The sequence below is a fragment of the Natator depressus genome, chromosome 2, assembly GCF_965152275.1.
Source record: "Natator depressus isolate rNatDep1 chromosome 2, rNatDep2.hap1, whole genome shotgun sequence".
NCBI lineage: Eukaryota > Metazoa > Chordata > Testudines > Cheloniidae > Natator > Natator depressus.
The window spans coordinates 105,556,401-105,571,492 of record NC_134235.1 but is presented as its reverse complement, the minus strand read 5'-3'; the positions used below and the strand labels follow the sequence as shown (position 1 = coordinate 105,571,492).

The following is a 15,092-nucleotide window of genomic DNA, read 5'->3' as shown; positions in this document are numbered from 1 at the left end:
TATGACCAAACTACGTTGGCTCCCCATAGAATATTGTCCCTCCTGTTTTCATGACAAGCTGCATATGTCCCACTGTGCTGTTACCTTTTGAGCATTCTTTTGAAAGCATTTCCTTTGCAATGCTGTAAATCTATTCATCCCCGAGGTAAGAAGAACTGAACTCCCAGTACTCTGATCCCCTGAATGGCGGAATGAAGTTACTCCCATTGGAAATCCCCTGCCCAACCCTCTGCCAGTGTAATTTGATATACTGAACTTCATCAATCTGATTTACAGGGACACTTTCATTCTTTTCTTACTATTTTCTGAATTCCTGCTGCAAGACATGAGTTTCTGTTCTTCCTAATGACAGGTTTCAGAGTAACAGCTGTGTTAGTCTGAATTCGCAAAAAGAAAAGGAGTACTTGTGGCACCTTAGAGACTAACCAATTTATTTGAGCATAAGCTTTCGTGAGCTACAGCTCACTTCATCGGATGCATACTGTGGAAAGTGTAGAAGATCTTATTATATACACATAAAGCATGAAAAAATACCTCCTCCCACCTTACTCTCCTGCTGGTAATAGCTTATCTAAAGTGACCACTCCCCTTACAATGTGTATGATAATCAAGGTGGGCCATTTCCAACACAAATCCAGGGTTTAACAAGAACGTCTGGGGCGGGGGGGGGAGGAAAAAACAAGGGGAAATAGGCTACCTTGCATAATGACTAAGCCACTCCCAGTCTCTATTCAAGCCTAAGTTAATAGTATCCAATTTGCAAATGAATTCCAATTCAGCGGTTTCTCGCTGGAGTCTGGATTTGAAGTTTTTTTTGTTGTAAAATAGCGACTTTCATGTCTGTAATCGTGTGACCAGAGAGATTGAAGTGTTCTCCGACTGGTTTATGAATGTTATAATTCTTGACATCTGATTTGTGTCCATTTACTCTTTTACATAGAGACTGTCCAGTTTGACCAATGTACATGGCAGAGGGGCATTGCTGGCACATGATGGCATATATCACATTGGTGGATGTGCAGGTGAACGAGCCTCTGATAGTGTGGCTGATGTTATTAGGCCCTGTGATGGTGTCCCCTGAATAGATATGTGGGCACAGTTGGCAACGGGCTTTGTTGCAAGGATAGGTTCCTGGGTTAGTGGTTCTGTTGTGTGGTATGTGGTTGCTGGTGAGTATTTGCTTCAGGTTGGGGGGCTGTCTGTAGGCAAGGACTGGCCTGTCTCCCAAGATTTGTGAGAGTGTTGGGTCATCCTTCAGGATAGGTTGTAGATCCTTAATAATGTGTTGGAGGGGTTTTAGTTGGGGGCTGAAGGTGACGGCTAGTGGCGTTCTGTTATTTTCTTTGTTAGGCCTGTCCTGTAGTAGGTGACTTCTGTAGTAGGTGACTTTGTGTGACTTCCACACAAAGATGGACTACAAGCCGTCAAGAACACTATCCCCGATAATGTCACGGCTAACTTGGTGGCTGAACTTTGTGACTTTGTCCTTACCCATAACTATTTCACATTTGGGGACAATGTATACCTTCAGATCAGTGGCACTGCTATGGTACCCGCATGGCCCCACAGAATGCCAACATTTTTATGGCTGATTGAGAGCAACGCTTCCTCAGCTCTCATCCCCTAACGCCCCTACTCTACTTGCGCTATATTGATGACATCTTCATCATCTGGACCCATGGAAAAGAAGCCCTTGAGGAATTCCACCATGTTTTCAACAATTTCCATCCCACCATCAACCTCAGCCTGGTCCAGTCCACACAAGAGATCCACTTCCTGGACACTACAGTGCTAATAAACGATGGTCACATAAACACCACCCTATACCGGAAACCTACTGACCGCTATTCCTACCTACATGCCTCCAGCTTTCACCCTGATCACACCACACGATCCATCGTCTACAGCCAACCGCATTTGCTCCAACCCTCAGACAGAGACAGACACCTACAAGATCTCTATCAAGCATTCTTACAACTACAATACCCACCTGCGGAAGTGAAGAAAGAGATTGGTAGAGCCAGAAGAGTTCCCAGAAGTCACCTACTACAGGACGGGGGGGGGGGGGGGGGGGCAAAGGTGAGAAATCCTGGATTTGTGTTGGAAATGGCCCACCTTGATTATCATACACATTGTAAGGAGAGTGGTCACTTTAGATAAGCTATTACCAGCAGGAGAGTGGGATGGGAGGAGGTATTTTTTCATGCTTTATGTGTATATAATAAGATCTTCTACACTTTCCACAGTATGCATCCGATGAAGTGAGCTGTAGCTCACGAAAGCTTATGCTCAAATAAATTGGTTAGTCTCAAAGGTGCCACAAGTACTCCTATTCTTCCTAAAACAGCTGTGCACAAATTTTGGTTTTATTAATTATTTTTAAGTCAATGGAAGCAAACTGATGTCTAGCACTTTTTTAGGCATTTTGTTGATGTGTGTGGACATTAAGAATAATTTAAGCAAAGGTCAAGTATGAAAATTGTCACTCATCACATGTTTATCTAACTTATTTTTAAGCTAATATGCAAGTGTCCAACAATCACATGACTTTTGCATTGTAGATTAGTGCCAGACTTAGTGTCTTGTTTTGTTTTTAAGAAATAAACATTTTGTGGTTTTTGTTTTTGTTGCATAAGTGTGTGAGTCACGAGCATAGTGTGTTGTAGCCTTCCTTCAAAACTTTGGTTGTTCTGCAGAAAGTAGATTGTGGCTCAGCATCTAGTGCTGATATCAGACTAAAAATTGCAGCTGGGAAAGTGTTTACAACAGGATTTGTTTAGTCATCTTTATTCTTCCAGTTCTCAGTACTTCTTTGTTGGATAAACTGGCTTTGACATTGATATAGGCTGCGTTTTCGTCAAATTAGATTTTGCTTGATTATTCTGTTGCTTTCCAAAGTTAGGGAACAAATATTCGTGCCTGTTCTTAATGTTGGTATCAATTTAGTATTACTCCTTATACAGAAGCCTTTGTCTTTAATTTTCTAGAGAAATATTTTTTAAAACCTAATGCTGTAAATTTAATTTACATTACTTTTTTATTTCAGCACTCAGACATGTAATCAGGAGCCAAAATGAGAGGTTTCAGAAAAGAAATAGCAGAGCAAAAATTTTAATTGTATGTGAATTAATTTATGCCATAAATAACGCTTTCTAAAACTCCAGCTTCATGATTCAACATTGCTGAGTAAGTTAACTTAGTGATGTAAATTACAGTAATATAATAACAATTCCTGGCCCTAATTCAGTGGTGATTTAAATGATTGTGGTGTGTTGGGTGTAAATGGTAATGATAACATACACTAGTATGGGCATCCAGTCAGCATGAAGGACAAGTGTAATTAATGCTGTACTGGGTTAGTTTGTGTCTGTCATTTATAAGGGAATCCTAAATTTATAAGGGGACCTAAATTTCAACTTGGCCAGCTGAGCACGTGTGAAAGCATCGCCTGCATTGTCTGCAGTAGATACTCAGAACCTATTAGCTAACATCTACCATTACTATTGTACCAAGTTGAACAAATCTGGCAATAGCAAGCTTCCTTATCTCACTCCTATGGAAAAGAATGTCTCCAACCTGCCAACTAAATTTCAAATAAGAAACTGCATAAGAATAAGGCTATTCTTGCTGAGAAATGGTGTGTAGGCAGTAGGTCCCTGGTACAGTTTATGAAAACAGTGATGAAATACAAACAACCAGATTAGGACCTGCTTTCTATGTTTTGGGGAAAATACATCTTTAGAAGAGAAAAAGATATGCACACAGTTTCCATCTACAAGTGCTAGGACTGAGGTTTTGGATAGTAAACATTTTGTGACTCCAGGAATGGAATAGACGCTGCCTCTGTGCATTTCACTGAGATCAAAACACAAAGCTACAAGTTTTATAATCTGCCTTATGCACTGAACCATACATTTATACCCACATAATGGCCTTTTTCTTTTGGTACTGTGACAGGTGTGGTAGTTGAGTTGCTCCACATCTCTGTTGTTAGACACACTGATTTCAGTTTTTTCTCCTTTTTAATTCCTGCTTCAGTTGTGCTTGTGTCACATGGGTTTGTTTCTCTAAGGTTAGCAGTGAATTTTGGGTTCATGAGAATCTAAGTATGACCAAGGGGTAATTCATAACAGAACTTATTCATTTTGCCAGGTTCTCAGTGAGATCTGTTTGCAGTTTGGGTTCTCACAGACACAATTCCAAGGAAACCTCAAGGTGTACAAATCTGCCAAGATTGGCTGACCAAAATCTGTTTGTTTCACACAGTTCTAGTACCAGCATAACCTTGGTCTTAAACCCTTAGAGGAAAGTTAATGGTGTCTGTGAAAGTATTTTTCCTGCCCTGGGAAGGAGCCCTGCCTGATTTATTGAACAACGTGATTCCTTGCCTCATTGGCTTGTACATTCTGTAAGACACCGTGAAATTCTGGCTTCATTGAAATCAATGGCAAAACCCCCATTGACTTCAGTGTGGCCAGGATTTCCACCCAGTGGTCTAATGCTGAAAGCAATCTAGTGCTGTCTATCATGTAGTTCCATTCTATAGATTTTGTTCTGCCCCCTTTTTTTTTTAAGAACAAGAACATAATGCAATACGTATTTGTTAAAAAGATGTAAAAAGAACATTAAAATGACAAAGTAAACACTTTAGATATGGCAAAGGTAATTATCCTTGAGAACAACCTTATCTAGGCTCCCATTTGCTTAGTGGGAGTTGTGCTGGGCCCTAAAATAATCTAACTGCTGATCTGCTTTAGCTTGCTCTTTTTCTCCCTTTTTGGTTTTCCTTTTTTTCCCACCAATGACTCTTCATTTAGATTAGTACCTCTATTTTTCTGTGTATTCATATTCCTTAATATTCAGGAGCAGGGTATCTTCTGCATTTTCTGGACTATGATGCCTAGAATGCCTGTTAGAGCCTGAAACCCCATTGGACTTTCTGTCCTGGTTTTTTATGCTCCAGTTTGTACATGAAGCAAATGTACATTTGTGGTCTCTTTTATTTTCTTTAAATGTCTGACCCTGTCTATAGCTAATCCTGGAAAAAAAAAAAGGCATTTAAAAAGAAAAAATAGTATCTATGATAACTCTAAATACATAAAAACTATGGTGTTCTTGTTTGTTCTAAAAAATAAAAAGGAAAAGAGAAAAAGAAGCAAGCAAGCCACAATTTCTCTGAGAATTGGCAATAATTGACCTGGAATAGTTTCAGACTTGCCACAGACTTGACTGGTTAAAGAGAAAATTAAAGCATAAAAAGCTGATAAGTAACTTGGAAGCAATTAGGCTATTCCAATCAACAAGACACAGGCCACTTCAGGAGAGGCACAGACAGAACTGCATGAATGTAAGACAAAAGGCAGACTTTTTTTTAAGATGGAAAAAAGACATCTCAGTTGAGGAGTCATTAGAGCAGGAAAATCAGAGAGAAAGATGGAGCAGTTCAGGTTGATCAGTTATTTAATAGCCAACACTTCAGTTTCCTTTTCCTACATGATCCTAGTGCTTTTCACCATTGCTACTGATAGAGCTTAACCAATGGTAGTAGTGGTGGGAAAGTTTTTTGGCAAAAAAACCTTGCATAGACAAAATAATTGGGAAGGGCTTCTTTTCAAGTGATAAATGTTGCATTTCTGTTTTTATTATGCAATTACTTTCACTATTATTTTACGCAGACAATTAAGGCCCATTTTCCCACAGACATTTTACAAATGCTTTTTTGGGAAATGTGTCTGATAACTATCTCAAGTGTCTAAATTAAGCTTTCGAGTTTCAACACTGCTGAAATATAACAACACCCCCCCTCCCCCCCACCCGGATGTTTTGACCAGTGTTAAAACAATACCTTTTATCCCAAGAATCAGAGTTTGGTACCTGTTGTATGTTACAGAATGGACTCTAACCTAATGTTTCCTGTGAGATTTCATCACTCTAAAAGGTTCTGTCCCAAAAGCCATTCAGGAAGTGAAAACAATAGCTCTTATCACAGGCTGTGGTCTACTTTTTAACAGTTTTCTATATACAGTAGCTGGTTCAGTCGCTGCTAATTTTTGCTGATCCATGGTGTACTAAGTGTATTGCTTATATAAAAGTTTGACCGATTGTTTTTCCTTTGCATGTCCCTGCCATTTGCAAAGGATTGCTGAGGCTCTTTTTGTCTATTAAAATACTCAAATGCAGATCTGCCTCCCTTAGAAAGTGGTGAAATATACATTTTCTTAGTTTGTTTTATTTCCTTGAATACTGTTTTAGTTCAGTGTACACATGAATTAAAAAACAAACCATTAGTTTAATTTTAAAACTTTTTGAGTTTAATCATTAGTTATACATAATTGTAGTTGGCAGTAAAGTCAACATTTAATTATATAAAGAAATATCACTCACTGATCCTCCTTAAACACCCCCCTCCAAAAGCCTTAAACATGCTTCAATTCTTACTGTGTCCTTTTGACATGTTGTGGCAGCTCAAATTCATAATAAAATGTGTTCAAGTCAGATTTATAAAACTATGTATAGTTTGGGTTTATAAAGCTATATATAGTTGAGCACTAAACATGTTTCAATTGCCTTAAAAAGGTAAATAATATAATTTGCAGTGTTCCCTATGTATTCCTTATATACAGGGAAATACACTGAACACTGCATACTCTGAAGAAACATGGCATATTCAGATTAGACAAGCTTTTAGTGGTCTGAGAAGCTGCATCTCTGCCTATTCACTGCTTGAGCAGTCAAGTACATATGTGATATGATAGGAGTCACTAGACTTGAATGGCTGCTGGCAGATTGAACTCAGTATGGGGAAGAAGGGTTAGTCTTCACCTTGGTTTCCCTCATTCTTCCAATAGAGCTCAAATTTGTGAATCTTCAGGGTCCTACGCAAAGCCTTTCCATTTACCAAGGCGTATGCCTGGAGTGGTGGCTGGGCCAAATTCAGAAGCTGATCAATGGCTATATCTACACTAGGCATTTCCGCTAACACAGCTGTGTTGGTCACGGTGTTGGGATATTAGATGGAGTACAAGAAGAAAAAAAATACTGATTTTGGGCAATGAGTATGGAGCAGTATTTAGCTAGAAAAAATGTGGTCACAGGTTAATTCATAATGTAGTCTCACTGCTTGTTGATATTTTAAATGGCTATGTTTAACTCTTTTAAATACTCTTTTTCCTGATTTTCAACAGTATATTGTAACGAATGTTATGGTGCAGTTTCCTTAAAAGCAGTTACTGTATAGTTAACCAAACTATTCTAGTGCATAGCTGCTTTGCTTCTGTATGGTTAACTCAGTACACTTATATAGATCTTTTATATTCAAAGTGCTTTACAATCATTATCGGATTGTCTCACAGCATTTTGAGGTAGTTATAGATGATACACCCATTCTGCAAATAATGAATTAAAACAAAGAGGTTATGTGACTTGCCCAAGGCCAGAGTGTGGAGCTTCTGTCTGAGTTCTAGTTAAAAAATTGGAAGACCCTATTACCCGGTCCCGGTTTCAAAGTACTAGACCATGACTTTTTTCTTAATGGATGGTTGTATTTATTCTAATTTCCAAGTTGCTAAAATGTCCTGTATCTCCCTTGGGAGCTCTATGACCATTTAAGTAGAAGTGCAAAGAGCCATTATTATTCAGTTGCCACTGTGACACTTACAGGTCTATGTGTGCCTGAATCACCCCCAACTTGAGTGTGGGAGTTGAGTTTCACACAAAATATTCACACATTAAAAATACAAAATACGAATCGTATGATTATAATCTGTCAAACCAATGAAACAATCACCCCCAAATAAAATAGGAGAGTCACCTCATTATAGGTGAGATATGACCAAGTGGAAAAAGCTTGCCCTTAGGCTCTTCTGTAGAAGAAAGCTGTCTTTTCAAAAGTTCATCCTGTTCCCAGGTGATGGGCAAAGGATGGATTATCTACTCCAATAATAGTATCCTATAGTTGCATTGCAATTTGAGAGAAATGTTTGAACCATAAGCATCCCACACTGTGTGGAATTTCTCTGAAACATGTTGACGTTTCAGTGTTATGTATTTCACTGAGAGACTCTACTTGAGATATACTTCTTTTAAGAAGTATGGTTTGCAAACTCTTTTTTTCAAAGACGTTTCTAAAGTATTTTGGTTATTTACCTTAAATAGATATTTATATGATAGATCCTAATTTTAGAGAAGTCCTGTTTTTATCAGGTATGTTTTCCCACTTAAATAATTGGGGTGTTGCAACATTAATGTTAGGAAGACACTTTGAATACAGAGTTAAAAAACAAAGTAATCTATAAAGAAAAAAGTCTTGCTTATTGTTTAATGGATTGAAATAACCTTTTGGGAAACTGCAGAAAGTTAAGGGTAAGAGGACATTCACGTGTAAAATGAAATATATATATATATATTTAGCGCCATTGTGTGTGATTGCACAATGTGCTTAATTTGGTATCCATTGAATCAACTTTAACTCAATTCACTAAAAATTAGAAAATTGTTGAAGTACAATGCAGCTAGGGTGACCAGATGTCCCGATTTTATAGGGACAGTCCCAATTTTTTGGAGCTTTCTCTTACATAGGCACCTGTTACCCCCCACCCCCGTCCCAATTTTTCACACTTGCTATCAGGTCACCGTACATGCAGCATTTTATGGAGATGTAATTTTAGCAAATATACATCATGTTTAACCCTATTACTGTAATAAATGTTTATAAAGAATTGTATTGTTTTGAGTATGGGATTTCACTTCCCTAGAAATCTGGCTATAAACACATGAGCTTATATTTGTGGAACATCTGTAAGTTCTTCTATTGGTAGTTAGTAGCATTTTTCCCTATTTAGAATACCTATTACTAGCATTTTTACTCAAATGTAATGTGGTTAAAGGGAAAATCTCTTTTTAAGATAACTTTGTTAGATTTTGAATGAAATATAATTTCTTTACAAAAAAAATTGGAATGAGCTCAAGTCTTTTCCGGAAAGTATTAATATTATGTTTTGACACTAGTAAATGTACTTTCCTTTTTGGAAATCCACTACTTTGTTAATGCAAAGTAATTCAGGGTTGGAATTGGTGATTCCTTCCAAGGAAGACTTACAGTAGAAGTGGAAGGTAATGTTGGTAATTCAGTCAAAAGGATGGCGCTTTTTGAGTCTGTACTGTAGCAGTATTCCATTGTGGTATCAAGGGAATAGTACTGAGACATAAAGTAATCGTTACAAATCCCATACCAGAAAGATAAGTATTAGTACTTGTGTTCTGACTAAATTCCAATTGAAAAATTGCGTTTTGCCTACCTGACATTTTTATATTACTTCCAAATAGATAAGAGTTTCTTCATTTTTCTCTCTTGTTAATATTGGTTGGCACTGCTAGACATGGGTGAAGTGCATTTTGTAAACTATAAGTGGTTTATAAAATTTAAGGTCTTTGGTGATCCTTGGATGAAATGCATTTTATACTTTAAATATTTTAGAGTGAAATCTTGGCTCCATAGAAGTCAATGGCAAACCTACCATTAACTTCAGTGGAACAAGGATTTCAGCTTGAATGTGTCTGTTTTCAAGCCTGGTCTACAGTAGGAATTTATATTGATATAGCTTTGTCACTTGGGTGTCAAAAATCCACGCTCCTGGGAAACGTAGCTATATTGACCTAACCCATAGTGTAGACAGTGCTAGGTTGCCTTTTGGGGAGGTAGATTACCTATGCCGATTGGAGAAGCCCTGCTGTTGGCATAGGCAATGTCTACACTGAAGCACTACAGCAGTACAGCTGTGCTGCTATAGCGTTTTAAGTATAAACATACCACTATTTTCATCTACTGCAAAAATCCACAGATTAGAGTTGTCGTCATTCTTCTGCTGTCATAAGTTTTATTCCTAATTGGTCCTTCCTATAAGGGATATCCTTTCATTTTCAGTATATTTTTCTGACAAATATTTAATTTTCAAAAATGAAAAGTCTCCTTTTACAAAATAGAGCACTTAAGCACAAATTCACTTGAGTGGGGTAAAGTCTTATGTTCCCTATCTCTCCATTTCAGAATTGCAGGGACATGAACAAAGTGTCTCATTGAATTAAGCACATTTGAAAATAGGATATAGGCTCATAAGTCACTTGAAGGTTTCACCCAAAGTAGATTTTTGATGCTCTTGCATTAAGCTAATTAATCTTCATAATTTTCCATCAATGTATGTAATATCTTTTTGTTACGTTTTACTTATATTTATACACAGCAGCATTAAGAGCAGACTTCAAATATTTAAAGTAGGTTTGTGATTCATAAACACAAATTTCTCTTGTGGCTTTAGCGTATTGTTTTTGAGTCCCATTCACTAGGTGTGTAGGTCTGGTAGTTTGCTCCAGAGTCATTTTTAAGGTGAGAGATTCACAAGTTGGTTCATTTGAACAAGAAAGGAATTTTAGGTCCTTGGCTATTTTGCTGATGGGTTTCAGTTAATAAGATACAGTGCTGGGGTGGCTTACTTGAAAGAAGCACAGATTTTTCTGTGATGCTTATGGTATGTTTTAAATTAACAGTTTCAAGGACTGATTGTTTTTGAATCTGTTGAAAAGTGTTTAGGCCAAATTCTTTCTTGTAAATATTTAATGGAAAATTGCATCTATTTCAATCAGCTGCAGCTTGAAAAAAATCGTACTAAAATTCACTTTTTGCCAAGTGAGAGCTAAGAAATATATTTCCAGATAGTATTTTAAATTATGGTATGTAAATATTGGCCCTTTTTGTATTTCAGAATGGAATTTTAAAAGTGTATCTTCTTTTGTTTTGCTATATAATTTGATTACCAAAAGAAAGGTATAGACTAGACTACATGAATATCAAAGAATATTTTTATTCTATATTAGTAATGGGTGAATTGGTTCCGATAAAATGTGCAAAAAGTTATCCTTTCTCTCCTCTTCCTCAGAACACAGATGTTCTGTTTTTAGAACCAAACCCTGCTTAACATGAAATGTTTGGAAAGTGGTCTTTCTCTCTTCCTCCCTCCCCCGCCTCCCCATTTGCATCTTCTGGCTGGGACTTCTGAAATATCATGAAAAATGGTGCTGTTATGATATATTTCCAGATGTTCCAGGTTGTGTTGGGAGGAGTCTGTGCCCATTAAACCAAAGTTGTGGAGGGAGAATCAAGGCTATTGGTCTTGCCCTTGAAGATAGGAGGAAGCTAGTTCTTCCATTCAGTCTGTAGAGGAAAGAGGTTGTGCAGGAAGGATTGGGTACTAGCAAGGCCTTTTAGGGAAAGAGTGGTTGGGGGAGTGTCACAGGGGTCCCACCCAAGTTTGGATAATTTTAGAGATGAATCATATATGTCTGAACTATTAGATGCTGATTGAAACAGACCCTAAACCTTTGGAGCTTCACCTACTACTAGTCAGGATTCCTACTAAAGTTAAGGCTTTTTCACATTCAAATATGACTGCTCAAGTGTCAGAATAAAAACATATAACAATAATATGTATCATACTAGCATCGCCATCCATGGTACAGCAAGATGAGAGGGAGAGATTCATTGATTTGGACTTTTATGACCTGATGTGCAGACAGCTAAAAAAAAAATTGAAGTTATTTGCCCTAGTATGCTATTTGTAGTTTTGTTTTATTTTGGAGTTTGGTACATTTGGTTATACTGGATAATCTGGATGCTGCCATTCACTTTCTCAGCTTTTTTATTGTTAATATCCAGTCACTTGTTTGGTTGCCTTTATGTGGAATTATTCCATTTGCTTTTTATTTTCTTGCCTCGAGAGTTAAAAATGGAAATATCCTGGTTAATGTCATATTCAGGGCAAAAAAAAATTATTGTAAGGAAGCTGTGAAATTTTAGGAAGATATTGTAAGGTGAGAGAGACCTCATCTTTTATTACTGTAGTTGAGTCATAGTTTTGCATAGTTTAGAAATAGCTCAGTAGTGGTGCGTGTGGACCCCCCAATACAGATACTTTAAAATTTAGTTCCTCTTCCTATTCACGTCTGCTCCTTTAAAAAAAAAAAAAAAAAAAAAAGGAAAGAAAAAAAGAAAGAGAAAGAAAAAAGGGGGTCGGGCCTGAAGGTTCAACTGTAAAAATCTTTTGTTTTCACAGAGGGTGATGAAATTGGCACTCTTTCCTTTTTCAAAACAGTAATTTTATGTAATTTAAATAATTTCAGTTCTTTGTATACTTACTTCTAGTTCCTGTTTTTTATGGAAAAGTTGGCATGTCTATAAGTATTGTTCAGTGTAATTCCTGAGCGTGTGAATAGCAACTAGGGATCCTCATACAAGAGTATGATTTGTCCCTCTAGTATCAGAAGTGGGCCTTCACTGAGTCCTCACAGAGATCCAAGTGTTCTATTCCGAAGGTGTAATGGTAATCTTGATTAATATGATTAGAGCCTTAGGAGGCAAGCAACTGAAGCTGCAGTTTGTTTCAAAAGGGTGTGCAATGCAAATCAAGTTTTATTATAAATACTCTATTATCTTTGTAGCCACTTCATAGATCAGGTGGCAATTGATTTCCATTATATATTTTGCTTTCCCTCCCCCTCACTGTCACCTTAAATCCATAAGAAAGGAAATATTTGAAAAAGTATTCTAACTTTAGCCAAAAACGGAAACAGAGGAGAGAGATGAAATTATACTTATTGCATTATACTTATTATTATACTTATTATATACTTATACTTATTCACCTACTTTTGCTCTGTCACACAGGAACAAAGTTTGGTTGATAAAACTGATTTTAAAAGTTAAGATTTTAAATCGGAGTGCTACTATGCTTCTGCTTTGTCCAGCTTAAAATAGGATGTTGATTGATTACTGGAGACACAAGATTTCTAAACATATCTCTTTCCTTTGTGAAGTTGGACCTCAGAATGAGTGCCAATTGTAGGGAATATCAGTTGAAAGAGAAGAATTTTTCCACTAAAATTGAAGTTAATCAGGCAAATATTAAAAGTGGTTGTCACCATAGTTAAAATATTATTCTAGCTCTAACCCCCACCCCAACTTTAGCTTCAGGATGCAGAGCTGTTAACATTTAAAAGTCAATGTATTGGATAAATCTATTTGATGTGAGGAAAGGGGATCCCTCCTGCACTCCCAAGTCTCCTTCTCTTTCCTGCAAACCACCTAAGATAGTCACCTCTTGTGGATATTAGGATGTCTGCAGGAAGGGTGTACACTGGTGGGTTGGAGAGCCCCCAGCATTTGGGGGGACATCAAAGGAGGGGGAAGCAGAGTGTGGGTAGGATTGCACCCCTTCTACAGATGTTTAGCATGGGAATGGAATCTTTGGGCCTCATTTATACATATACATGTAACAAAGCAAAAAAGGACACAAGCCCAATATGATTTTTTGTTTTGAACTAGTCATGTCTGGCGTCTGCTCCCTGACTGCCAAGACATGTACCAGGGCCACAGCTGGTTTCAGAGCATGGCCCTCCTTCTATGCCACCTCAGGATTGCCTTGCCACTGAGACCCAGCTGTAAACCTCCAGAAGACCTGGCAGCCTTATGTGCCTGGTTTTCATTACTTTGCTTGCAGATACATGACACTCCTCACCTAACATGTTTGCTTGGTCCTGAAACTGGGGACACAGTAAAATTAGCTATTCAGAATGCCAGACTCTGATTTTCCATCTGGGATCCCATAAAAGTCCTGTATTCAATTTGAATGGTATCATTCAATTACTTGAATTCCCTGTGTCCCTAGACCTAGTTGGGCTGCAGTTTTTGGTGCCCCAATCCTGAATAAGTGGAAACCAAAGACCTGTGCAGGTAGCCATGATATTGTTGGGTCCTTTTTTAAAACTGGCACTGGCAACTAGTTTCCCAGTCCATGGGGTTGCAGACATCCTGACAGATGGCAACACAGTTTATGTGCCCAAGTGATAAATGAAATCATGTAGTTGTTTGATGAGTTTCTTTATCTTTATTAACATGCTTCAGAAAACTCTTCTGGGCCCTACTATATTTCATTAGTTATTGTTTAAAATGATTTCCATATTCAGACTATTATTTTTCTGGCATCCAAATGCTTTATAATATCGAAGTAGTGGTTTTGTGTTTGTGATAATGAACATTATTTATTTTTAACCAAGAACAAGAGTACTTTCTTTCTTTCTTTCTTTTTCTTTCGCCTACTAAATGGCTATGGGGAAATAAGTCAGCTTTTAAAAAATCTGCTGTTAACTTTCTGCCTTACGATGTTCATGGCACTGCCAAGACTAATCCCAGAAAAGCTTGCAGTGAGCATTTTATGATCCTCCCATCCATGCTGCAGTGAACTAATCTGGCTTTAATATATTGTCAGATAAATTAGACACACTGAAGTTCTTGCAGTTTCTTATGGGTGTTGTTCTTAATGCTTCCCATCCACCAATTGGTCATCAAACTCTCTTCTCATTTAATGATTCTGCCCTCACTATTTCATACATTAATATTGTTAAGCCAAATAAGACACAAGAGAGGGGGAAATGTTCTGTTTCTTTCAAGATTTTTAAAGTATACAGAATGGTTTTAAGAGAACTGTAAGATTCTGTCACATTAAATTCTTTTCTAAATTTTATGAAGGCTTATATGCGTATTTGAATATCTTAAGAGAAGATAGAGTTGTAATTCTGCCTGTGGAGTTCATGTTTAATTTCTAGACTAAAAGGCTGGAAATTTGTAGCTTAGTCCTTAGATTCTTATGCATTTTTGTTTTCTATGGTAACACTGAAGTCTGAATAAGTCTGCACTTGGATTTTTGACTAAAATTGCTCATCCAGCAACAGTGGGAGCACTAATGTAGACAGGTCTGCATAAAACAGTGCTTAAAAGCCAGAAGCAGCAGGTGCTGGGCCTTGCACTTGCATCATCCCTGCCATCACAGGAGCTGAACCTGGAGGTAGCAATGGTGGGAAATATAGCCAAAAATTCAAACTGTAAAGAGGGCTTTCATGTGAAAATCTTGTGAGCCTGTTACTTTTTAGAAAGACATTGATTTCTGATCTGTAGTCCTTGCACAAAATTTCCACTGGCTGTAGGGTTTAACCCTTTGGCTTTTAAAGTCTGAGTAAATTACTTTGGTTTTATCTCTCTAAAATAG

At 37.4% G+C, this 15,092-nt stretch overlaps 1 protein-coding gene across 2 annotated transcripts in view; it reads left to right on the top strand.

Moving 5' to 3' along the window:
* Positions 1-15,092, top strand: part of CDKAL1 (CDKAL1 threonylcarbamoyladenosine tRNA methylthiotransferase) — a 657,626-nt gene that overhangs the window by 276,442 nt on the left and 366,092 nt on the right. The gene's annotated exons all lie outside the window — the stretch shown is intronic.